The sequence below is a fragment of the Anabrus simplex genome, chromosome X, assembly GCF_040414725.1.
Source record: "Anabrus simplex isolate iqAnaSimp1 chromosome X, ASM4041472v1, whole genome shotgun sequence".
NCBI classification, from domain to species: domain Eukaryota; kingdom Metazoa; phylum Arthropoda; class Insecta; order Orthoptera; family Tettigoniidae; genus Anabrus; species Anabrus simplex.
The window spans coordinates 141137980-141164797 of NC_090279.1; the positions used below are offsets into that span (position 1 = coordinate 141137980).

Below are 26818 nucleotides of genomic sequence, written 5' to 3' on the forward strand. Positions count from 1 at the left end.
ACATGAACGATAAGAATGCGTATGGCTAAAATTATGGCCTCAAGTTACAAGTTCAAAGTATGAGTTGAATCTGGTTTAAGGCAGCTCAATTTGTAGTCGTAGAATGGTTACTATGAACCTTAAGTAGTTTTATCATTGAAAGATGACACTGAATATCCTTGGAGGAAGCTGTTAGTGTTATCATAGATAGTAGAGCTGCGTGACAGATGGAGTTGTTATTGTTATTCAACAGGGTGTCCACTAAAATCCAGATTTTGAAATTCCCTGAAAATGTCCCCGTTTTCCAGACATGAAAACTAGTTTTTTTCCCTGACACACAATGACAAAAAATAAAATATTAAAGGAAGCTTCCAGCTATGACAGTAATATTATACATTTTAAAAGCTTAACATCCAAAAAATAAATGAGCAATGAATGTGCATATTCAATTTCAAAACTCGGAAGTTGAATTTAGTCTAATAAAATTCAGTTCAAGATTTAGAAAAAATTGATTACCATTACTGCTGCAGCGAAGAAATTTCTTTATCTAGAAGACACCAACGACTGTCAAGCTTCTGCTATTGCCCTCCACCTCTGTTCTTCTAATTCTTTCAGCAACAAAGTGGCCTTAATACCCTGCCCGCAAACACAAATTGTCCTCTGCCTACCACAGTTACCACAACAAAATCTATCACATATGACTCCACTGCTTCTTCTTCTACTTCCAAGGTCCACAAGAGGCGAGATGTCTACAGAATTATCTTTCAAGAGAGCAAGTAACCAAAGCTGACATTATATGGTGCATGCACTCTCATGTAACACTATTATTTACAAGCCAGTGAAGCTAGTGTACGTTTGTTCCCAGTAATGTTTCCAGACTCTGAAATCGCTTCAAAAGTTCAACTGCACAGAACAAAAGTTGCATATACAATCGCTCATGGTTTGGCTCCCTATTTTCGTAAACAAATTCTTGATATGTGTAGTAAATGCACATATTTCACCATTGGTTTTGACGAGTCACTGAATAAAGTTTCTCAGATGGGACAAATGGAACTTGTAGTTCGTTGTTTCAATCCTGCTACTAATGAGGTATGCACTTCTTATTTTGATTCCGTGTTTCTTGGTCACTGAACCTCCTAGGATTCGTTAAATGGTTTTTGAAAGTACTGCAAGGACTCAACCTAAAAAATTTCAATGAATGGCCCAAATGTTAATAAGAAGTTCCTTTCGGATATCGGTAATTTATTAAATGATAATCCAGATGCACCTATTTTGGTGAACATTGGACCTTGTGGCTTGCATACTGTGCACAGTTCATATAAAATCCCAGTAAAAGAAGCCGAGTGGAATATTGCAGAGTTTCTTCGTGGTCTTCACTTCTTGTTTTGCTACGTTCTTGCAAGACATTATTCAGGTTCAAATGTATTTCCTTTGAAATAAAGTGCTACAAGTTGGCTTGAAAATTCGAAAGTCATTGAACGTGCTATAGATAACCTTCATGATGTTGACTAATATGTGGAAGGGAAAAACAGAGGCAAGAAAATCCCAAAATGTAACAGCTTCAAAATAGTATCTACTTCACTATCACTAAGATAATGTACGAGGTTTGTCCGGAAAATACGTATAAATCCGTCGGGGTGACGTATCACGTATCGTGGAGGCGCCGCCAGGTGGCACTGCTGTTGTCGCCAATCTTCTCAACGCTCAGTTCGAGTCGGAGAGCTCTGCGTGTCAGTAGCAGTGTGCGGCTGCCTGTTGAAAGTTACCCGTTTTCACCTGCCGTCGGTATGGAGCTCTCTCTGATTGAGGAACAGCGCATCAACATCAAGTTTCTTGCCAAACTAGGTAAGAATGGACGTGAGATTTTTGAGTGTTTGCAACAAGTTTACGGAGACAATCCTTCATCACGACAATGCGCCCGCTCACACGTCGCTCGTTGTGCGTGAGTTTTTGGCCCGAAGCTCAATCACCGTGACAGACCACCCGCCTTATTCACCCGATTTAGCCCCTTGTGACTTCTTGCTGTTCCCGAAATGCAAAATGGTGCTTCGGGGGCGGCACTTGGGTGATGTGGAAGCCATCAAGGGAGAAACGACACGGCAACTGAACAGCATCACAACTGAAGACTTTTAACAATGTTATCAACAGTGGAAACGGCGTTGGCAGAAGTGCATCTTGTCTCAGGGAGAGTACTTTGAAGGAGACCACATTGTAATACCTGAATAATTGTCAAATAAAATTATTATTCAACTTTTATACGTATTTTCCGGACAAACCTCGTATGTGCTTCCTAACAATATCGACACTAAAATAAGAATACGTACATTATTATAAAGAACAAAAGAAATGAATTATTTGCGGCTAATGACTGCCATAGGAAGGATGTTTTGGCTGATTGAGACCATGGTGCCAATTTCTGTGGAGTCACATAATTGCCACTTGTCTTTCACGAACTATACTGAGGTATGGTACACAGATGAACTATATACTAACCAACACATGGATATAAATAAAATTACATCTACACTGAAGATTATTAAACCTATACTGCAAACGCAGATCCAGGTACGTAGGTGGATCAAAAGGTTCGTCGCACTAACGTGCCGCAGCAGCGCGCTGTGTGTCGCAAACGTGGGCACAGCGGAGAAAGGGACAGACACAGCCCACACGTCTGTTAGGCAGGTCGCTGTGGTGTCTCGTCTAGTATTGTGTGAATAGCAGTCAAATACAATGGCGCGTCAACTGGACATTCACTCCAAATATGAGGTGCGCACGACAATCCGATTCCTATGGACCAAAAGGAAGAACAGCACGGACATTCATTGTGAAATCAGTGCTATGTATGGGGAGCGGGCCATTTCCCGGCAAGGTATCGTAAAGTGGTGTCAGCAATTCGAAGCCGGACACACGGATAACACGGACAACCATCGCGAAGGCAGGCCCGCAACGTCCAGGACCCGAGCAAAGATCAACAATGTGAATGCGATCATTAGACAGAACCGGCGCATTAAACTGAGAGAAATCGGGACGCAGCTGAACATGTCGTATGGCAGTGTGTTCGCCATTGTTCATGAGGACCTTGCATATCGTAAGCTGTGTCAAAGATGGGTTCCACGTCTTCTCACCGCTGAGCACAAGGGACGTTTCCAATCCCCCTGGCATTTTTGCAACGCTATGCCACAGACGGCAACGGGTTTCTGCGGCGAATCGTCACAGGCGACGAGACGTGGGTCCACCACTTCACCCCCGAAACGAAGCGATCAATGGAATGGGTGCACCCCTCATCACCACAACGAAAGGCCAAGGTTCAACCTTCAGCCGGTAAGGTTATCGCGACAGTGTTCTTTGACATGGAGGGTTTGCTGCACGTGGAATTCATGCCGAAAGGAACGACGATCAACGCGGCGTCGCATCGACAAACGCTGCACCGGTTATGCAAAGCGATTAAAGAGGAGCGCCGGTGTGATTTTGTTGCACGATAACGTAACACCTCACAAGGCCAGCCAAACGAGAGAACTGCTGCAGTGTTTCAAGTGGGAGGTCTGGCAACATCCACGCTACAGTCCCGACCTAGCGCCATGTGACTTTCATCTGTTCGGTAAACTCAAAACGGAGCTCGGTGGACGACGTTTCCAGTCCGATGAGGAGGTGAATGCCGCTGTCTCCGAGTGGTTGCAGAACGCTGGAGGAAATTTCTATGCATCCGGCATCGACAAGTTGGTTGTGCGTTCGCAGAAATGTTTGGAGTCTCTTTGAAACTATGTGGAAAAGTGACGTTACAGTGTATGTCGTTATAGTCGTGTTGCTGTTGTATAGGTAAATGACCATATCTGGGAAGTGCAACTTATTTTCTGATCTGCCCTCGTATCTCTATGTGGGTGCCCACACATACAGGTAGAGAGGTTAGATAGATGAGAATGGTACTTATATTGCGGTGTAAGCACATGATTAAATCGAAGGCTTATTATATTCGTGATATGCCGACGAATGTATGAACCATAAAAATACCCGGAGTTTTGAGGAATTTGCGGCTGAATTTGATAACAAAAATTTGCCTTTTGTACGAGTGGAATGTTGCCAATCCTCTTGCCACGAATTATAGGCTGCATCGTGAAGTACACGAAGGATGTCAACTACTACAAAAATTGGTGCTGTATATTGAGTACTCGTTACCTTAGCCACAGGATCAGCTCGCTCATTTCCAAAATACCAGAATGACCTGGGATCCACACTGCTGTAATATACACTCCTGATTGTTCGAGTCGATACAATAAATATTTCACATTGTAGAAGTAGTGATGTAGACAGTACAGTTGGCAGCCATGTTTCGAGATTGCACTCAGTCTATATAAATCCGTATAAATGGCAGCTTGGCATTCGCTGGATCAAGACTGAATACACAGAATCATACTTCACAAACTCAAAAACTCCAAACCAACAAGCAACTTTCATCATACAATGTATCACAAAATTACACGTTATATTACAAGCTACTGCCTCAAGCTATCGAACATCTCGTATGATAGATAGATATGGTTTATTTTAACTGGCACAGTTAGGGACAAGTGTCCCTGTCTTACACTTAACCAGTGCAATATATAACATAAAATAAAAATATTTGAATACGGAATTAAAAAAGAGACAAACAAATTACTATGCCACTGTGCTATCTTACTGTACATAAAATATTTATTATAAAACACAATATAAATTAACATTTCATTTCCTAAGTATAATAATATAATACCTGCGAAAGAATAAACATACGACGAATTGAAATAATGTAACTGTAAAAGTTTGTTTTGATGGCTAGCTGAACACAAGACTCGGCTCAGGGGTGACCGGTCCCTATCTGAATTGTTACAGAGGAGAGGGAAGTCAGATAAATATAATGGACACTAATTATTTAAAAAAGTTTATTCATGATATAAAGTCAGATTTTAACATCACCTCAGCACAGCAGTTATAATGAGTACTTCTCCTAGGGGCGGAATTGGCCCTGATACATTGCGGGTCACAATGTCTGCTTATGGTGCTATCATCTTCCGAGTTGGTCTTGAATATCTCGGAGGTCTGGATGGTCTAGGAGCATTCGTAGACTGTACCAGTTTATTTAACCACAGTTTTAAGGCTATGTTCTATCGTGAACATGGTCACTTGGAAAATAAATCCTAAGTTCGATAGCACTGTTAAATTCAACTACTTGTGTCAGTAGCTTGTAACATAAACGTATAGTTTGACGAAATGTTCTAACACCTTGGTAGAGTAATACTGTCACAAAATTCAATCACCTGTACAGTTTGAAATACTGAATTACATCTCGCTATAGCACAGGTTTATCACTTGTTAGAGTTAAATACAAAATTATGTACAGTTTTGAAGTTACACTAATGACAAGAGTTATCACTTTTAGCATTCAATGTTAACCCTTTATAGGGCAAAAGACTGGGGGTATTAAAAAAATAAATTTTATGGTTAATTTGAACATGAAATATATGTATGACTAGGGATGTACAACTAGTTTATGGATTTTCACCTTATTACATAAAATATGGGGTGGGAAATTATTATCCCACTGACCGTTCCAGATAGGTGATGTTTGTGTGTGGGCAGTGGGATAATAATTTCCCACTTACAAATATTTATGATAGTGCGCTCATTACGTTTTAATTACTTTACTGACATCAATATAATACAATAATATAACATACTACATGGCCTATGGAATACAAAATGATAATGAAATCGCTCAAACCTAATGTACTTTGGTTGTAGAAAAATTCAAAAATACTGTCTCTGATTTGTGAAATGGTTCAAAGCATGATAAATATTTCATTTACTGCTTTTCTCCTTCTGTTTTGTACTACACTGTGCACAGCGACGATAGTTTTATTAGCTCAGGCTGCCGACATCTGATAATCTCACTCTATTTTCGATCGTTGCTTGTCCATCAGACCTGTTTCTCTTCCTTCCTTGCCCGTTTGCTGGGGAAAAGCCAGAGCGTTTCTTGCTGGAAAATGACTGTATCAGTTCATTTACTAGTTGTGATCTAAACTTTAGGTGTGACGTACGTTTTGTCTTCTTCTCTTTCATTTCTGCTTTGTACATTATGTATAAATTGACAATCATATTGTCCAGGAAGTAATAAAAAATCTTGAGCCACAATCTTCTTGACTTCTTGACCTGCCAATAAAAGATAACATGAACCTATAAGGCACTACATATAGGAATTCCAAACATAATAGGTTGTGTGGGTTGAACATTGTCTTTGCTAACCACAGTACTGGACATGGTCTTCAGTATCTGAATCTCCACCTTCCTCCGAGTCCACAGCTTGTTCTTCCGATATTTCATCCATCCAGACTTCATTCTTTGCTTCCATATTCACAGCAGTAGTAATCAGCTTACAATTAGCTCCAAAATAATACTGTATTACAATTATTATTATTATTATTATTATTATTATTATTATTATTATTATTATTATTATTATTATTATAAGCTACTATTAGACGAAACATGCTTTACCTTATATTACGATTTGAAACCACTTATTAGCGGGACTAAATAGCACAAATACAGTCCAACCAAAATTAGGCTTAGATCTTACATAAAATCTAAGTGCTGACTAAGTGCGAATGACTATAACATCTTTTTCTGTCGTCATAAGGGGAAACTTAAAACAGGTTTAGAATAATGAACTGTAGTAAGTTTGAAAAATACGTAAATAATTTTGAAATAGCATCATACTAAGTTACAGAGAAACTATGAAATTTTCATAGATTCTGTTGTTAGTATTCTGAATGACACAGCGGATGGATCATTATTATATTCGTGGCACAAATGGATTTGCTCCTTGAATAAAACATGATAAACTGCATCTCCGAAATATATACTAACCTTTAGAATTCTTCTGTCTTCAGTATTCCACACCTGCTTCCTACAAACACCGTTTCACTGCAGCTGAACACTATGATACTTCCACTGTACGCGCGCTAGGAACCACTGGGATATATACTTCCCACCTAGTGATCTAAGTGGCAGTAGCGATCAGGTTATTAAGTTTGAAATGAAACTGTGCAGCCCTCTTACACCAGCAAGTGGAACTGCATGTTCTGAAACAGCTGGGAAGATAATTTCCCTAAAACCGTGACGTATATACGAGGTGGGAAGATAATATCCCAAAGACCTATAAAGAGTTAAATGACTTTGTGAAGTTTAAACACTGTCATTCAAATCCTATCATCTCTTGTAATTTAAATATCAAATTACATTTAAGTACTTGGTAGTGTAGTATCGTACTAGTTCGAATCACGCTGTTCCTGTCAATAGTTAAACACCTTAACTGTTCAAGTCTCAACTCATACACAACTTCTATTACCACACGCAAACGATGCTGCAATACTTCTAAGTCTTGTAGATGCGTTGTAGAATCAGAGTTCAATAGTACGCGAACTTAAACTTTCATCGGAGAGTCGAACTAGCGACTAACATCACGGTAGCAGAATGACCAACAGCCGATCGACCGGCCTCGACTGCGGCACAAGGTAGACTGGCTTGACAAGCGAAATGCCTGCCTATTTATTCAGTATCCCCTGGGAATTATAATTGCTGATATTTTCCGCAAATTTTGACAGATCTCCTTGAAACTTGGGAACCAGGATCATAAAAAAATTGACTATACGGTGATGTGGTTCATTTCTTCATATCATTAATCCATCTGGAAGAAATTAACGATGGAAAACAATGGAACATTCCGTCTGACGTAATACAACCTTGGCCAAGTTACCCAGTTGTGACGTCTCACTTCCCCGCTGCTCGCAGCTGACATGTTCGCAGGGGAAGCGTGTTCGGCGGGTAGCATAACTCCGCATACATCGGGGACTTAGATTTGGAACCGTGTTATGGGTATAATAATAATAATAATAATAATAATAATAATAATAATAATAATAATAATAATACACTGAAGAAAATGGAAATTGCAACACCCAGAAGGAGTGGTGCTACATTGCTGCAATTGAACATTCAGGGCGAGTGTACGGTTGTACTTCGATTATTACACTTTCAGGTCCCTCTGACCGCAAGTTTGGACAACAATCAATACAGGATGTGCCCACCACGAGCTGCAATACATTGATGAATTCGTCGAGGCAAGGAGTCAATAAGACCCTGGATCTCTTCCTGAGGAATTGTGGCCCATGATTGCTGCACTGCACGGGTCAGTTCCACAGTTGTGAGTGGCTGAGGACGGTTGGCCAGTTGTCGACCCATCATGTCCCATACATGCTCAATAGGAGTGAGGTCCGGGATCTGGCGGGCCATTCTAAGGTTGTGATGTCGTGGAGAGCTTCTCTGCAGATGCGTGCAGTGTGAACCCGGGCGTTGTCCTGCTGAAACATCCCATTAGCAATGTTCGCCATCATAGGGACAACCTCTGGTTTGAGTACCCTATCAACGTACTGTCGAGCAGTCATAGTGCCCTCAACAAGCACTAATCGTGATTTGACATTAAAGCCAATAGCTCCCCAGACCATAATGCTTGGTGTTGGCCCCGTGTGCCTCTCGACAATAAGATCTGGGTGGCCCCTCTCCCCGGTACGTCGGCGCACACGATTCCGGTGATCACTGCGGACAAGACAGAACCGCGATTCATCACTAAAGACGACCCTATGCCATTCGTCGACCCACGTCGATCTTTCTCGACACCAGGCCAGCCTTACACATCGCAGTTGTGGGGTCAATGGAACACCTTCTGCAGGGACACGGGCTCCTAAGCCAGCTGCACGCAGGCGATTACCAACTGTTTGTTGTGTAACGTGGGGTGCTACAGCAGCTAGAACTTGCGCTGCTGTTGCATGGGGTTCCATCCGGGCCATCCGAATGATGCAGCGATCCTCTCTCACAGTTGTCTGTCGCGCTGGGCCTGTGCCAGGTCTACGAGTGTGGGTACCTTCATTTGACCACTGCTGCCATACACGTTGAACCGTAGATGCCTGTCGGCCAACACGTGCAGCGACAGTCCTTAGAGATAATCCATCCTCACACAGCCCAATTATCCGAGCCCTCTCAAACGGCGACAGTTGTTCATAGCGTGCTCTTCTCTGTCGTCAAGGCATGTTTGACGGGGAACACCTCACTGCACAGACTGCAAGTCAACTACGCTACACCAGAGTCCGTATACCGGAGTTGATTCCTCCGTGACCAATCACGTGGGGAGACCTGTAGCAACAATCCAATGGGTCTGAAACTTTGACGTTTACATACCCAGATGGCATCGTTCCATATCTTGAAAATCAACACAAACGACCAATGCCTTCATGGTGTTGCAATATCCTTTTTCTTAAGTGTAATAATAATAATAATAATAATAATAATAATAATAATAATAATAATAATAATAATAATAATATAGGCAAACATAATATTTACAATTAATTTGCCCAATTCCAGAAAGATTTCACCCTAAAAAATGTTACAGTTTTCTTGTATTTTTTGCTGGCGAAAACATTACAAAATCGGGATCGTGATAAGGTTAACTATGCTAGGAACCACAGCTGAATACTCTCTAACACTACTGATGAATAATAATAATAATAATAATAATAATAATAATAATAATAATAATAATAATAATAAGACAAAGAAGAAAGGCCAGGATCAAAAGCAGAAGAAGACGAAGAAAAAGAAATCTGTCGCACTATGAGCTCGTTTCACAGAGATATTTTGAGCTCATACTTTTAAATCTTCCGTGGTTTGATATCCCTCTGACCTCCTGCGGAAGGAAATTCCAATCACGGCTGGTCACAACAGTGAAGGAATTGTTGTAGGTTGAGGATTTATACTTAGGAATAGTGAGCAATGTCGAGGTCAGCACTCTGGTGTTTTATCATGGTGTTCAGAAAGGCTATGAAATCGTTCATACATGTAAGACGGGATTGCAAGGTACAGATTCGGTGCAATGAAGTCAGGGTATGCAGCTTGCGTCTGTCTTCAAGGCGAAGCTATCTGAGTTCGACGTAAGACTGAGTAACATGATCTGAAAATTTCAGATTACATATAAATCTTACACAGGCATTCTGTGCACGTTGTAGTTTATCTCGAAGATCGATGTTCACGTCTTTGTAAACAAAGTCACAATAATCGAATATTGGAAGAACGAATGTTACAACTAGTTTCTTCTTTAAACTGAACGGGAAAGTTAATTTGAAAATATTTAATAAGTGCAGCATTGCGAAAACTCGCCTACTCACAGATATTGTCTGATCCATCCACAAGAAGTGCTGGTCAATGACCACTCCAAGATTTTTTATGGTCTTGCAAAAGGGTAAAGCTTAATTTTGAAGTCGTACGTCAGGGATGGTCATGCGGTAATTACTGGAAATAAGTCTTTGGTGGGAAACAGCTATGGTTTGGAATTTTTTGGGGTTTAAAATAAGTCCATCCTTGAAAGACCATTTACTTATGGTCTCTAGATCCATGTTAATTTCCTCGATTGCTATCGAAACGTCTGTTGGCTTTGCATGGATGTATAATTGTATGTCTTCAGCATAAATGTGTCAGCTGTTTAGCTAAGTCATTGACTTAGACAGAAAATAGCAAGGGAGCTAGGATTGACACTTGTGGACACCTGTTTTGAAGATACGCTGTTGACGTTCGTGTTAATAGGCTCCGATCCATCTCAGAGTACTGTAGGAGAACCTTTTTTTTCTTTTTTGCTTTACGTCGCATCGACACAGATATGTCTTATGGCGACGATGGGATAGGAAAGGCCTAGGAATTGGAAGGAAGCGGCCGTAGCCTTAATTAAGGTACAGCCCTGGCATTTGCCTGGTGTGAAAACGGGAAACCATCTTCAGGGCTGCCGATAGTGGGGCTCGAACCTACTATCTCCCGATTACTGGATACTGGCCGCACTTAGGCGACTGCAGCTATCGAGCTCGGTAGAAGAACCCTAGGCGATAAAGTTTGGATAGGAGCAACTCATGGTCTACAGAGTCAAGTGCATTGCTGAAGTCCAATAATACTATAATTGTCAGTTTTTGCTCATCAACAGCCTGTCTTATACCGTCAGTCACACTTAGTAAGGTAGTACATGTATTAAGATTTCGTCGGAAACCTGACTGGTGTGGGTCTAGTATGTCGTGGTCGTTGAGATAGTTCATGATTTGATTATGCACAATGTGTTCGAGTCCCTTGGCTATTATAGACAGTAATTTAATAGGTCTCTAGTCACTGTTTAGTCTAGAAGATTTTGTTTTCGGTAAAGGATGTACCAGGGCCATTTTCCAGACTTTTGGAAATACACTGTGTCGAAGGGAGAAGTTGTATATGAATGTCAATACTGGAATAATAGCGTCGATAATTTTCTTTAGCATTATAATACATATATTGTCCACCCCTGTAGATTTAGTTTTAATTCGCAAGATAGCCGCTTTCACTTGCATGGGTGAGATAACTACAATAAAATTTGTCGCTGCCTATGGGTAGTGTGTTGTAATTTGCCCTCAAAAGATTTTCTGTTGCTTCTTTGTTTAACTGAACACGAGAGGACACGAAGTGATTATTCAATTCATCAAGAGAAATCTCCAAATCGTCTACCATGTCTGGTTTATTTAGTCCAAATTGTCGGATTGACTTCCATAAGGTAGCGGGTCTTACATCAGGATTTATAAGGTCATGGGCGTACGATAGTCGAGCGTTTCTTACTGTCTGAGTCGTTTTATTACGTAGCCGTTTTTAGTAGATAAAGTTTTCCTCTGTCGGGTAATGTTTATATTTCCTATGAGCTGCATCTCGCTTAGCCATCATTGCTCTAAAATCATCATTTAGCCACGGGGAGAGTCTTTTACAGATGTGTGCTGTTCTTAGAGGAGAGTTTGTCAAGAATATGTAGTATCGTGTTATATAAAGTGGTGACCATGTCGTTAATGTTCGTATTATGAGTTATCTCCTGCCACGGCTTCGAAACAGCATCTTCCAAGAATTTTCCATTGTCAATACGGCTATAGTCTCTGTAAGTCATGCACTTAGGTTTATGTTTAGGGCATTGCAGTGCGTAAGACAAAAAAGATAATGTCCTGGGCTGACAGTCCGGAAGCAAATGTCTGGTCGTGATGTAATACTCTGTCAGGGTTGTTCGTTACTATTAGGTCCAGTAGTGTGTGTGAAGTTTTAATGCGGTGAGTGGGAGAAAGTGGGAGGATTGCCATAACGCATGCCTGAAACGTATTCAACAGATGGACGATTTCAGAAGAATCTGGATCAAGAAGGTTTGTAATGAAGTCTCCCATCAATATAATATGTTCTTATACAGGTAACAGTCTGTTAAGAGCAGTCTCTGAGTCATTCAGACGGAGAGCTTTAGGCGGCTTGTATACAGTATCTACTAAGCATTTCACAGTAGAGACTTGTACCTCTATGAACATGTATTCAGGTTTTTGCTCATACTGTTGATGCGACTGACAGATAATTTGGGGTTTCAAGCATGAAGAGACAAAAGCACAGACCCCACCTCCCCCTTTGCCAAGTCTGTCATTCCTCAGAAGGCAGTAGCCAGGTAATTCCAGATTCTTAGCCTGATGTTTGACTTTCAACCAACTTTCACTGCATAAGATTATATCAAAGGACTGTGGTATGAAAATTGCTTTTAGTTCATCTATATGAGTTTGAGAAACTAAACTCTGGGCATTAAGGTGGCATATGTGAAGTGCACTTTTATGTCTGTTTACTGCTGACTGGAGAATGTGTGTTGTAGGGGGAAGGGGTTCGGGTCAATGGACTAGCAGGTAGACAGGTTGAAGGGATGGATGGAAAAGGGGAAGTGTGACAAGGGAAAGTATTGCTATGGCCAGAGGGATTACGGCTGTTTGTGGTATGCCTTGCCAATTACTAAAATGAAACTAACTAGAACACAGCATGCGACTATATCCTAAGAATGGTCAGCAATTAACATATTCTAGATAATGAAATTGTCAATAATAATAATAATAATAATAATAATAATAATAATAATAATAATAATAATAATAGTGGGGATTTACCAGTTACCGCCATCGGGCACATCCCATTGGAATTGGGGAAGCTCGCTGGCTCTGCCGCCAGCAGAGTCAGAAGGTAGTAGAGAAAAAATACCACTGTGAAAAAAACAGATCCTTTGCCAGGGTTACGGCAACGACTGGTAAATGACCAGAAGCCAGAAAACATCTTGAGGCAACCCCTAGGGCTAACAACCCTAGTTGTAAAAGGATGGGTACCTGTCCAAAACAAAGTCAAGTCAAGAAGCATGATGGCACAACGTTTTAAGAAACATATCCCAGGGGGGTAAGTCTTCGGATAAATCCCTCGTCGTGAATACCACGGCGTACGAGTCTTGTTCGGATTCTGGGGGAGGCTGAACATCATGCAAGAGACGAGTCGGAGCATCTCGGTGTACCCGAAGAGTAAAAAACTCAGGCCAAAATTCAAAACCTTTCCAGCAATTTCAACGTAAATTCACTTGCACAAACTGGCATGCTGAAAACCCTCACCGGAGCTCTTCACGATAATTAGATATACATAATGGCCCTACAAGAAAGAAGGTACCCAGATGAAAAGATTTTTGAATTCGAAGGCTACCGATTTTTCAAGAGCAAAGCACAAAAAGGAATCCTTAATGGAGCTGTGATGCTTGGAACCACGTTTGCTGTTAGAACCAAGATCATTAAATCGGTTGTAATTTTCGAACATGTGAATGACAGATTGTCTATACTAAAAATTAAATGCGCGAATAAAACCTACACCCTAGTTAACGCACATGCTCCTACAAACGATAAGAACAAGTCTGATCCAGATGAAGTTGATAATTTCTGTGATCTACGGGATGAAATATTAAACAAAATTCCCAAACACCATGTCAAGCTTCTTTTGGGTGACTTCAATGCCCAACTAGGTCGTGAACAAATGTACAACAAAGTTATCGGAAATTAACATGCTCGCAAAAGTACCAATCCCAATGTCAAAAGACTGGTGTCCACTTGCGAAAATCACAACCTGCAGGTCATGTCCACCCACTTTCGCCATCTACGCACGAAGCAAATGACTTGGCGTACTCCAGTTCAAACTCTCGGAGAGTTCCAGGAGTTCTCCATAGAAACAGCCCTGGGATTACGAATGTCAAAATAAAGAAAGGTATCAATGTGGCCTCAGATCACTATATGTCTCTGATCAAATTCAAACCAATTCCTGCAAACACAAGGAAGGCAACCAAACAGATCACACCCTTCGACAACGACACACTTCGGCAAAGGGCCGATGAGTTCCAGGAGAAGGCTCGACCAAATGACTGTGACTTTAACAACACCGAAAGTCTCCTTGTTGAGGCTGGCTGCCAAAGACGTTACAGAAATCAAAAGAAGCAAAAAGCATGTCTGGTGGAATGGAACCTGCAAATCAGTTCTCAAAAAAGACTCAATGGATGGAAACATTACTACTCTACGAAATCAGAAAATGATTGGGAAACCTAAAATCCCAACGTGCCCAAGCAGCTAGACTGTTCAGAACTGAGAAACGAAATATCTCTCATTGAAAAGATAGAACAAAACTTTAGGAAGAGTGAAAGCAGAGAGAAATGCAGAGTCTTCAAACGCAAACTCACTGGCTATAAACCACCATCTCGATGCTTTGAGCGAAAGGATGGCACACTGGCAATGTCAAATGAAGAAGATTGTAGCATTCTGGCAGACTACTTCAAGAATTTACTTAATTCCTCTAAACTACAAAGCCCCATTGTGACCAAGGAACCCTTACTCAGGTACCCAGATTCCAGACCACCTGACAGAGATGAAATCAAGCACCACATTGCCCATCTCAAAAATAAAAAGCACCGGGGAAAACTCAATAGTAGCAGTACTACGGAAATATGCCCCAAAGGAATCACTTGATATCTTTCAAAAGCAAACAGAAGAAATTGGAGCAAGGAGACCCTACCCAAAGACTGGAAAATAGTTTTGATCCATCCATTACACAAAAAAGGCAGCATGAAGAACATCAACAACTACAGAGGAATATCTTTGCAACCTGTGACTTACAAAATTCTATCACTTGACGTCCTGGAGCATTTGAAAGCACAAGTCGAGCATCAAATAGGGTTCAGAGAAAGTCGCTCAACAGTCAAACAGAACAAAAAGCTCAAAACGATTATCAGATATTGTACAATAAGTTCCAAGCAGTACGTATCTGTCTTTGTGGACTTCAAGAAAGTGTACGACTCCACTGACCGGGAAGTCCTGTTAAACATTTGAAATGAATTTGGAGTTGATTTGAAACTGTTGGCATTAATTAGAGACACCCTGATGGATACAAACTCCAAGGTGAAGTTCCACCGATATCTCTCGCATTCCTTTGACATCAAAACATGAGTCCAACAAGGTGTTGGGCTATCGCCGATAATCTTCAGCTACGTTCTTTGAAAGATCATCAGAACCTGGCAGGTGAGATTACAGGAAACCAACTACAGTCCAATAAGAATAGGAACCAAATCCAAGGTGATCACAACAGACTGCTTAGCATTTGCAAGTAATCAGCTTCATTTTCAATATCAAATTTTTATAACAGAGACATTCAATAATTGAAAATCTTCCACCTTTTTGATACTTTTTATTTGCTTTTTAGCAAATTAATTAATTATAAAGAGTACATATTTCATTCTTATTTGAGAACATCTTCAGCTGTGGTATAGCTTAGGTGAATCACTGAGCCTCCTACCCTCTCCACAGTCTTGCCTCGCCGGAAGGTGGAGCAAACATCTGAACACACCCATCATTATTATACAAGTGGTAAAGCAGCTTCAAATGTAGCTCCTCCACGGTCACGGTAGAATTGGAGTTTAACAACAGCAAGGTATGGAACAATTTTATACATTAAGTTACTTTATAAAGACACATATTTTCATTATAAAAGTAAATCCCTATTTTCCTCATTTCATTTTGGAAAATGTGATGAAGCTCCCCTCTCAATTATGGAATGGCAATCAGCTTCAAAGTTCCACATTAGACTCAATTTAAGACACATTAAGTAAGCTCAAAATAAATAACAGCCAACCTGGAAGGAGGGAAAGAAGTGAACATTCAACAATATTTAGAACAGTGTCAAGGTGTCATACATTTTAAAAGAACCTTTTAACTGGAAGACAAACAGATATTTATTTAGTGAAACAGAGTTTGAAACTTTTAACAATAACTACCCAAATGAATAGATATAGTTTTTTTAAGTAGGCTAATTATGTATTCATTCTGTCTCATTCCACCAACCCATTAACCACCAATGTCTCATTTCACCATCCCATTAAACACCACATTGTTTTAATATCATTTTAATTCTATTTATATTCAAATAGTTTTTAAGAGGAACAAGGTACCTGAAAATAATGTACTCAAAAACTCAGTCATTCACCTAAGCTATACCACAGCTGAAGATGTTCTCAAATAAGAACGAAACATGTACTGTTTATAATTAATTAATTAATTAATTTGTTAAAAAGCAAATAAAAAGTATCAAAAAGGTGGAAGATTTTCAACTATTGTAAGTCTCTGTGCTTAGCATTTGCCAATGATATGGCCGTTCTCGCAAACGACATAGAAACAGCTGGAGCTCAAGTTGAAAAGTTAAAGGAAATTGCCGAACAAACTGGTCTGCAGATATCGTTTGAGCAAACAGAAGTAATGACTAACATCAAAGAGGCCCCACCAAAACTTCATACAAAATAGGGGACATCAGCCGAGTAGACAAATTCAAATACTTGGGTGAGATCATCATGAAAAATGGACTGGACAAAGAAGCACTTCAGGAGCGAGTATGCAAACTGGAATTAGCCCACCAAACATCCCGCACAATCTTCAACAAAAAATGCCTTTCCCAAAACACCAAGATACGTCACTACAAAACAGTTCTGAAGCCAGTAGTTCTATATGCAGCCGAAACCCTGTCTCTAAATTCCAACAAAAGGACTCCTTGAAGAACTGGAGAAAGAAGAGCGCAAAATTGTGAGAGGAACCTTGGGAACAAAATACAGAAATGGAATCCATCAAAAGAGATCCAACGAGGAAGTCTACAGCAAAATAGAGAAAATTACTGAGACAATCCGAAAAAAACAGGCATGATTTTTAGGTCATCTGAAAAGAATGGATGGAAGAAAGTTAACTAAAGAGATCTTTCACTTTTTTTGATTCTAACCCCAAAACCACAAGACGGCCTTATCAGAGATCGCTTCTGCAAGAGAATATTGACGAATGGGCTAAACCGAGATGAGCAACCGAAGAGAAGACATGGTGCCCCTTGGACAGAGGAGCATAAGCAGGCAAACTCACAAAGAATGAGGGAAATTTGGGCTCTAAAGAAGGCCAAGTTCAGTGTCAAGTGCAAGAGGACTTAACATGGTCTTTGATGGCTCCGGTGAAATATATTTATATATAATATAATGATAACATGCAACAGCAGATTAGGCATACAGAATACTCAAGTAGGAGCTTATTCTATGTAGTGTTGATGTTAGATCTATGTAGACAAAATACGGAGGCCTAACTTAAATTAGATCCAGTTAGGAAAATTTTATTTAAGAGTAAGTAAATCGACGGGTGGTAGGGTAAGAAGAGAGGTAAGAGAATAGATATTTAGACAGATAGATAAATAAATACAGCAAATGGACAGATAGGTAGATAGATGAATGATAGATAAAGTTACTTACAAAAATTAAAAAAGCTAGCTTTTCCGCTGTGACTTATGGTAAAGGATGGGAGTGGACCCACATTGTAAAGTAATAAGGCAGCATTGCAACAGAAGCTTATGCCATAGGAAGTTCCTTTAACTGGCACACTCGTAATTTCATCCCATCGACCTTTTTGATTATGATGTCTCCTGAGTCAGTCCAAGTGTTTGTAAGACCAAAACGCTGGATTGCTGTCTTCATTATGGACATTCTGATAGATGCAAGATTTTCACGGATTGAAGTGGATGAGCTTTTCAGTTTCATTTTTCCTAGTAAAGACATCCTGCTGTGAGCGATAATACACAAATTTCACTAGGATAATTCTTGTTTTTCCTGGTGATCGAGGTCCTACTCTATGACACCTATCAGTGTCATTAAGTCTAACATCTGCACCTACTGCTTTGCACACACTGAGCACTAGTTGAACACAGTTTTCGTTCAAACATTCGGGGATGCCGAAAATTATTACATTATTTCTCTTGCTGTATTGCTCCAATGAATTGCACTTGGCATCCATATCCTCCTTCACTTTGTGGATTTCCGTCTCCTTCTTATCAAGTTTTTCAGTTAACGCTGAAAATGCTTCGATATTAAATTTGAAATTTTTTTCAAGTTCTTTTATAGCCACTTCTGTTATGCGGCTTGAAATGGTCCGCACAATTCTTTCAAGGAAGCTGTCCGAGTTAATGAAATCGGCCAGCACGCACTTCACGAGGTGGTCTACGTTGGCAGCACTGGTAGTGACGGGGCTTGCAATTCCGTTGTTTTAGTGGCCCATTTTTTACAGTGCAAATTTGGAAGACAAAGAAAATCAATACCGACAAAACGTGTTGGTATATCGATTCGTAAATACAAATGTAACACTTACACAAGTTTTTATCACTTCCACTGCCGTATATAACCTTCAAATCACTGTGGAGCCTCACTCACGTCTGTCACCTACTACTTCATCAGATAGGTTAGAAACTCAACATGGCGCGGCCCGAATGGTGTCACGATGCATTACACATTTACGTAAGGTTTACTTACATCAGCACATTTAATAATTGTAATAATAATAATGAGAACTCAAACGAGTATTAAGTATAAGCGAATTTCACACTTTCCTGCACTCAGTCAGTGTCTTTGTCTCTTTTCACATTTTATGAGGTAGTGACTATCGCACACGTCATCACATAGTAAAAAAACAGTCATCCGTTGGGTTGTAGAATTTTGTCCACATGCATATTTTGCTGTGGAAGCAATATATTTAGGTGATTAGAAAACTGAGAACACAATATAGGCCTCGCCACTCTCCAACAAAACAGAATATACAATAGTAAGCAGATCAAAACATTGAAAATCATAGTCGCTTCTGCTTGCTATAGGCTATTCATATAGCTATTGAAGCTACTGGTTACTTCACAATCGAGATCACACCTGGCTTTGTTAATATTTATCCGGTTTTCTTTACAATTCATTCCTGGCATAAAAGACATGCCCAAGATTAATGCTATAAAAATTGAAAAATGTGCTTAAATGCGTGGATAAATATGTTATATCCATTTTATCTGGCAGAAGAACGAATTTCCAGATTTTTTTTCTGAATTCTCTGTCAATTCCTCGTTTTCCTGCCATTTATCAAATTTCCTGACATTCTCCGGTTCCCGGTTTTCTATACTGGTGGACACAATGTTAAACCCAATGAGGCCACAGTCTTCTTATTTTTGTTGATAAAGTGAAAAAAGGTTCAAGACTCTGCATTACTGTGCATGTCGGTACTAGCTGATGTGATAGCCTCCTCTTGTCCTATTAGTCAAATGGGGACGCTCGTTCTTGAAGCTGGGTACAGCTTCAATGTTGAAATCGATGAGTGAGGGATGTTTGATGATGAATCTGTAATGAGAGGAGGGTAGAAGGATTTTTAAGATTTGAGAATAAAGGGATAAATTTCACGAGAAATGCTGTGTACACATTTACTTACCCCGTAGACCTTTCTGGTGTGAACTAGTTGCCTTTGCAGCATGAGAATGAATGACACTTGCACTTCTTGTATTGTATCTGTGTGGTATTGAGGGAAGGGGGTGTGGCAGAGGAGAGGAGATGAGCAGAGCATTGAGCTTATGCATTGTTGGCTGTAGGCTGAGCATTTACAGCGATAATGGCACAAACTTCTTCGGAGCACCGAAAGAAATCAAGGCCTTTCTGAAAAACAACCCTCAGAAAACCAACTTTTCACACAACTGCAGGCATGGAACTGACATGGCATTTCATCGATCCTGCAGCACCACACTTGATGGAATCTGGGAAGCATCTGTCAAGAGACTGATATATCACCTCAGAAGAGTGATTGATTCTTACTGCTTCACCAACAAAGAACGGACCACACTTGTAACATACTCACATCCTCTCAACAAATATTTTTCAGACATACCTACATTGTGTAAATTGTCGTTTGTGAACTTGCAACAAGTTTCCTCATTTTTATAACATATGTTCTTGTATATAACACTTCGACTAGAGTAATCAGGATCCTGATTTTTATCCCTTAGGCATGAGATCACGGCTGATAATGCCCGTGCAGTGTGCGAAACATGTCCCCCTTAAATTAATATGACAACATGTAAATATTAATTTTTAAAATCCAATGTGTATTGAATACATGGATTTCAATAAATTTTTGCAACATTGTTGAATTAATGTACATATCAATACGGAAGATTTGTAACATATAATTATCTGAGATTGTCGTAAAAAACCTATGGACTGATATTAAAGTCAACTGTTCGTATTGGAGTTGAACCCTGTACACAAATGTTAGATGAATGTTGTGTAAGAAACTATCAACTCTTACATACATACATTACATACATACATACATTAAAATTATAGACTGTTATGCCCTTCAGTGTTCAGTCTGCAAGCCTCCGTGAATTTACTAAATGTCACCACAATCCTCGATTTGCAACTAATGTTGTGGCCTCATTTAGTTCTATACCTCTTATCTTTAAATCGCTAGAAACTGAGTCTAACCATCGTCGTCTTGGTCTACCTCTACTTCTCTTACCCTCCATAACAGTGTCCATTATTCTCCTAGGTAACCTATCCTCCTCCATTCGCCTCACATGACCCCACCACCGAAGCCGGTTTATGCGTACAGCTTCATCCATCGAGTTCATTCCTAAATTAGCCTTTATCTCCTCATTCCAAGTACCCTCCTGCCATTGTTCCACCTGTTTGTACCAGCAATCATTCTCACTACTTTCATGTCTGTTACTTCTAACTTATGAATAGATATCCTGAGTCCACCCAGCTTTCGCTCCCTAAAGCAAGGTTGGTCTGAAAACAGACCAATGTAACGATAGTTTCGTCTGGGAGCTGACTTCCTTCTTACAGAATACTGTTGATCACAATTGTGAGCTCAATGCATTAGCTTTAGGACACCTTGATTCAATCTCACTTACAATATTTCCATCCTCGGAGAACACACAACATAAATACTTGAAATTATCGACATGTTCTAGCTTTGTATCACCAATCTAACATTCAATTGCGTTGAATTTCTTACCTACTGACATCAGTTTAGTCTTCGAGAGACTAATTTTCATACAATACTCATTACACCCATTTTCAAGTTCCAAGATATTAGACTGCAGGCTTTCGGCACAATCAGCCATTAAGACCAAGTCATCAGCACAGGCCAGACGGCTTACTACATTTCCACCTAACTAAATCCCTCCCTGCCATTTTATACCTTTCAGCAGATGATCCATGTAAACTACAAACAGAAAAGGTGAAAGATTACAGACTTGTCTAACCCCTGTAAGTACCCTGAACCAAGAACTCATTCTACCAACAATTCTTACTGAAGCCCAATTGCCAACATACATGCCTTTGATTGATTTTAATAATCAACATTTAATTCCATAGTCCCCCAGTATAGCGAACATCTTTTCCCTCGGTACCCTGTCATATGCTTTCTCTAGATCTACGAAACATAAACACAACTGCCTATTCCTCTCGTAGCAATTTTCAATTACCTGGTGCATACTGAAAATCTGATCCTGACAGCCTCTCTTGGTCTGAAGCTACACTGGTTTTCATCCAACTTCCTCTCAACGAATGATCGCACGCTCCCTTCCAAGATGCCAGTGAATACTTTGCCTGGTATACTAATCAATGAGACACCTTGATAGTTGTTGCAATCCTTCCTGTTCCCTTGCTTACAATTAGGTGCAATTACCACTTTTGTCCAATCTGAAGGTACCTTACCAACACTCCATGCTAATCTTCCTACCCTATGAAGCCATTTCATCCCTGCCTTCCCACTATACTTCACCATTTCAGGTCGAATTTCATCTATTCCTGCTGCTTTATGACAATGGAATTTATTTACCATCCTTTCCACTCCTCAAGCGTAATTTCACCAAAATCATTTTTTCCTCCCCATGAGCTTGGCCGTTCGCAACACCACCAGAATGATTTACTTTTACATTGAGAAGATGTTCAAAATATTCCCTCCACCTCTCCAGTGATTCCCTGGGATCTATTATGAGTTCACCTGAATTACTCAAAACACTGTTCATTTCCTTTATCCCTCCCTTCCTAAGATTCTTTATTTATTACAGTCCAGAAAGGTTCCCTGCTGCTTGACCTAGTCTTTCCAGCTTATTTCCAAAATCTCCCCACGAATTATTTCCGGATACAACAACTATTTGTTTCGCTCTGTTTCTTTCATCTATGTACAATTCCCTGTCTCCCTCGGCCCTTGTTTGGAGCCATTTCTGATAAGCCTTCTTTTTATGTTTACAAGTTGCTCTCACTTCATCACTCCACCAAGATATTCGCTTTTTCCCATCTTTACACACAACTTCCTAGGCATTCCCTTGCTGTTTCTACTACAGCATCCCTGTATGCCACCCATTCACTTTCTATATCCTGAACCTGCTTTCCGTCTACTGTTTGAAACTTCTCACTAATCATTTCCATGTACTTCTGTCTAATTTCCTTGTCCTGGAGATTTTCTATCCTTATTCGTTTGCAGACAGATTTCACTTTCTCTACCCTATGCATAGAGATACTCAGTTCACTACAGATCAGATAGTGGTCTGTATCATCGAAAAATCCCCGGAAAACTCGTACATTCCTAACAGATTTCCTGAATTCGAAGTCGGTTAAGATATAGTCTATTATGGATCTGGTACCCCTAGCCTCCCATGTGTAGCAGTGAATAGCCTTGTGCTTGAAGAATGTATTCGTAACTGCTAAACCTATACTAGCACAGAAGTCCAGCAAATGCTTCCAATTCCTATTAGCTTCCATACCTTCCCCACATTTACCAATCACCCTTTTGTATCCTTCAGTTCTATTCCCAACTCTCGCATTGAAATCGCCCATTAGCACTATTCTATCCTTGCTGTTTACCCTCACCACGATGTCACTCAATGCTTCATAAAACTTGTCAAATTCATCCTCATCTGCACCCTCACATGGTGAATACACGGAGACAAATCTAGCCCTGATTCCTCCAACTGACAAATCTACCCACATCATTCGCTCATTTACGTGCCTAACAGAAACTATGCTGACTGCAATGGTATTCCTGATAAAGAGCCCTACCCCAGGCCCTGCTCTTCCCTTTCTAACACCCGTCAAGTATACATTATAATCTCCTCTCTCCTCCTCGTTATCTCCCCTTACCCAAATATCACTTACTCCTAGCACATCCAGATGCATCCTCTTTACTGACTCAGCCAGTTCTATTTTCTTTCTTCCATAAGCCCCATTAACATTGATAGCTCCCCATCGAATTCCATTTTGTTCGCCAAGTTGTTTCCAATTTAAAGTTAAGAACTTCATTTTGGTCCGTATTGAATTTAGATTTACACTATAAATTGAGGATAGTTATGTCCACCTTTTCAATACAAAAACAATGTGAGGTCATTAGCACATCACATATTTATTACCTTTCAAACATTGGGACCGGTTTCGGCATTATTTGTATGCCATCATCAGCCATAGGAAACTTAGTGACAAGGCCTAAGTACAATATTAACATAACTTACAACATACATACATATATATATATATATATATAAATGAACATATTCTTACAATGACTATTAAAATTTTTTGGTGTACACCATAAAATATGCTACCAATCTTAATCTAAGGTTTTATGGTGTACACCAAAAAATTTTAATAGTCATTGTAAGAATATGTTCATTTATATATATATATATATGTATGTTGTAAGTTATGTTAATATTGTACTTAGGCCTTGTCACTAAGTTTCCTATGGCTGATGATGGCATACAAATAATGCCGAAACCGGTCCCAATGTTTGAAAGGTAATAAATATGTGATGTGCTAATGACCTCACATTGTTTTTGTATTGAAAAGGTGGACATAACTATCCTCAATTTATAGTGTAAGTTGTTTCCAAGGAGTCCCTCACCTGTCAAATGGGAGTGGGACTCCGTTACTCCCATAGGTCCGAGGCTTGCTTAAAATGTTCTGAGCTCGGTAAATTCATGAAGCAGAATGCTACCCTACTTCCACATAGTCCAAGTGAGGATCTCTCTTCTAACGGGCTATGGACCACCAGTGAATTGTATAGTCCTAGCCGCCTGAGCAATGGGGAAGACCATGACTCAGAATATGTCCGAGATGCCCACTCACATTCCACAGCAGCTGGTATCCCAACTCTCAGGACCACTTACTAGGCCACGCAGCCATTGCCCATGGTTCATGAACTAGGACATGTCTACAGTAAACCACACCATGAACCATATCAACTCATATAAAGAATATAAATCCAATCATAGATCAAGAAGGCCATCTTCTTGTCAGTGGAAGACTGCAAAATACTCCAATACTAGTGGAGTGGAAACATTAGAAATTCTGTATCATCTCACAAATATAATTATGATGGGGGAACATCTTCGACTACTCCATCCTGTCTCTCAACTCTCTGAGAGACAAGTTTGGATCTCATCAGCAAGGGGGATGGAAGAAGCCACACTTATACATGTCTCAAGTGTTTTAAGTTGAATGCAGGTACCTCAGAACAATTAGTGCGAAATACACAAATGGTGCTCGTAACCCCGACATACCCATTCCTTAAAACTAGCATAGACTATGACAGCCTAATTCTAATAAAATACCATGTGAAATCGAACAAGGCCAGACTGCCTAGCTACCAAGGCTGTCTACATAGACATGATACCTCATGTCACCACAACAACATTTCTCTCCGCACTTTATCGACTTAGTTCTCATAGAGGTCAACCCCTGAACATTTACAGCAATAATTGTACAAACTCTTTTGGAGCAGATACAGAAATCAAGGCCTTTCTGCAAAAGAACCCTCAGAAAACCAACTTTTCACACAACTGCAGGCATGGGACTGACGTGGCATTTCATCCCTCCTGCAGCACTACACTTTCGTGGAATCTGGGAAGCAGCTGTCAAGAGTCTGATATAACACATCAGATAAGTGACGGATTCTTATCGCTTCACCAATAAAGAATGGACCATTCTTACAACACACTCACATCCTCTCACCAAAGCTAAATGATGACCCTTTTGACATTCCTTACCTAACTACATCTCATTTCCTTATAGGATAGCCAATCACTACACTCTCTCACCATGATTATACTTCCTCTGTCATCACAACCTTGCCCACATGGCTACATTTTCAGCAGCTAACCCAGAACTCCTAAAAGAGATGATGGAATGAATATCTAAATAAATGGGCAATGAAATACTCCATAGCAACATGGTCATACTGAAAGAAGACGACACGCAATCTGTGAAGTGGACGATGACAGTGATCAAATATGTATGCTGGTAATGACGAATTCATTCATTAACGAATGTTCAGGTGAGTAATAGTGAACTTTAGGGGCCTATTTACTAACACTATCCATTACGAAGTATGAAACAGAAAGGCTAGATAACTCCTGAAACGCTTATTTATTCCATTGCATGTTTAAGTAATATTATAAGTCCCAATGGACTAGCAACACAGCAGACCACATTAGCAGGAATAAGAATATTTTTCACTTGCCACAAAATGGCTACAATATGTGTGGTATATAAGCGAACGCTCACAGTAAACAACGATATTACCTGCAACTTGTATCAACGAATTACTGTATTATCTAGAAATCAATTAATATAATCAATAAAATAAGAAACGGCCTTCATTTGGAAGCAACTAGTAAAATATCTTGTAACAGTAACAAAACAATGTATCTTATAACTATTTTGTGTTCAAACTATTTAGAAATTCAAAAGTATTAGTAGGAACTGTACCAGGCGGTACACCTCTGCTCCGCTAATTCAAACATTGCACCAATTGAAACTCCTCTACTGGAGGAAGCCTGAACTTTAACTACAGTGTTAATTCCCTAGTTTCTCAGAAGATGTCCCTATTTGTAAATTTTGAAGTGTTCTGAACAGTGTCGTTTTCGATATATTTTTGTTTTGCCTGTAGTAAGAAGTGTGAACATTCTCTTCTACACGGCACTACCGAAGGACTACAATTATGCACCCTAGTGTGAAGTGAAAGAACTATGTTTTTGGAGAAATTTTGTGTTCATAAGATTGTTCTTTGTTAAATTTCTTTCAGTCATTGTTTAGGTTGGCTGTATAACCCTTCACTTTCCGCCAGTTTTGAATTCAACCAATGAGTAATTTCTGTAATTAATTTTCCACCAATCCCGGTTTTCTTCTTCACTTCTGACATGTAATCTTTTGGTCGTCCAATAAAAGGCTTGTGGGCAGGTGTTCTCATTCCTGAAAGGTCTCGAATGTTCCGCGAGGGTATATAAACTGCTGATTTTCGGGTCTCTGCGCCACTTCAGTAACATCCATCAGTGTGTAAATTATGTAGCAGGGGGCGGGGAGCACCTCTTTCTTCGGGCAGCAGTTCAACCACCAGGTAATGGCCGCCTTATAACTTCTTTCTTGCTAGCTCAGCAGTTTAACCCTCGGGGCGGGTTTGAAACTTTTATCATGTAACTGTTCTTTAAAATGTAAAAGACTCTTGGTATAAATTCTATCTCTTTAAACTACAAATTGGGATAGAGAGTGCCTACCCTCTCGAGC

The 26818-nt window shown here is 39.9% G+C and overlaps 1 long non-coding RNA gene across 1 annotated transcript in view; it reads right to left on the bottom strand.

The window, feature by feature from the left end:
- Nucleotides 1-26818, bottom strand: part of LOC136886316 (uncharacterized) — a 59629-nt gene that overhangs the window by 26977 nt on the left and 5834 nt on the right. The window lies entirely within an intron of this gene.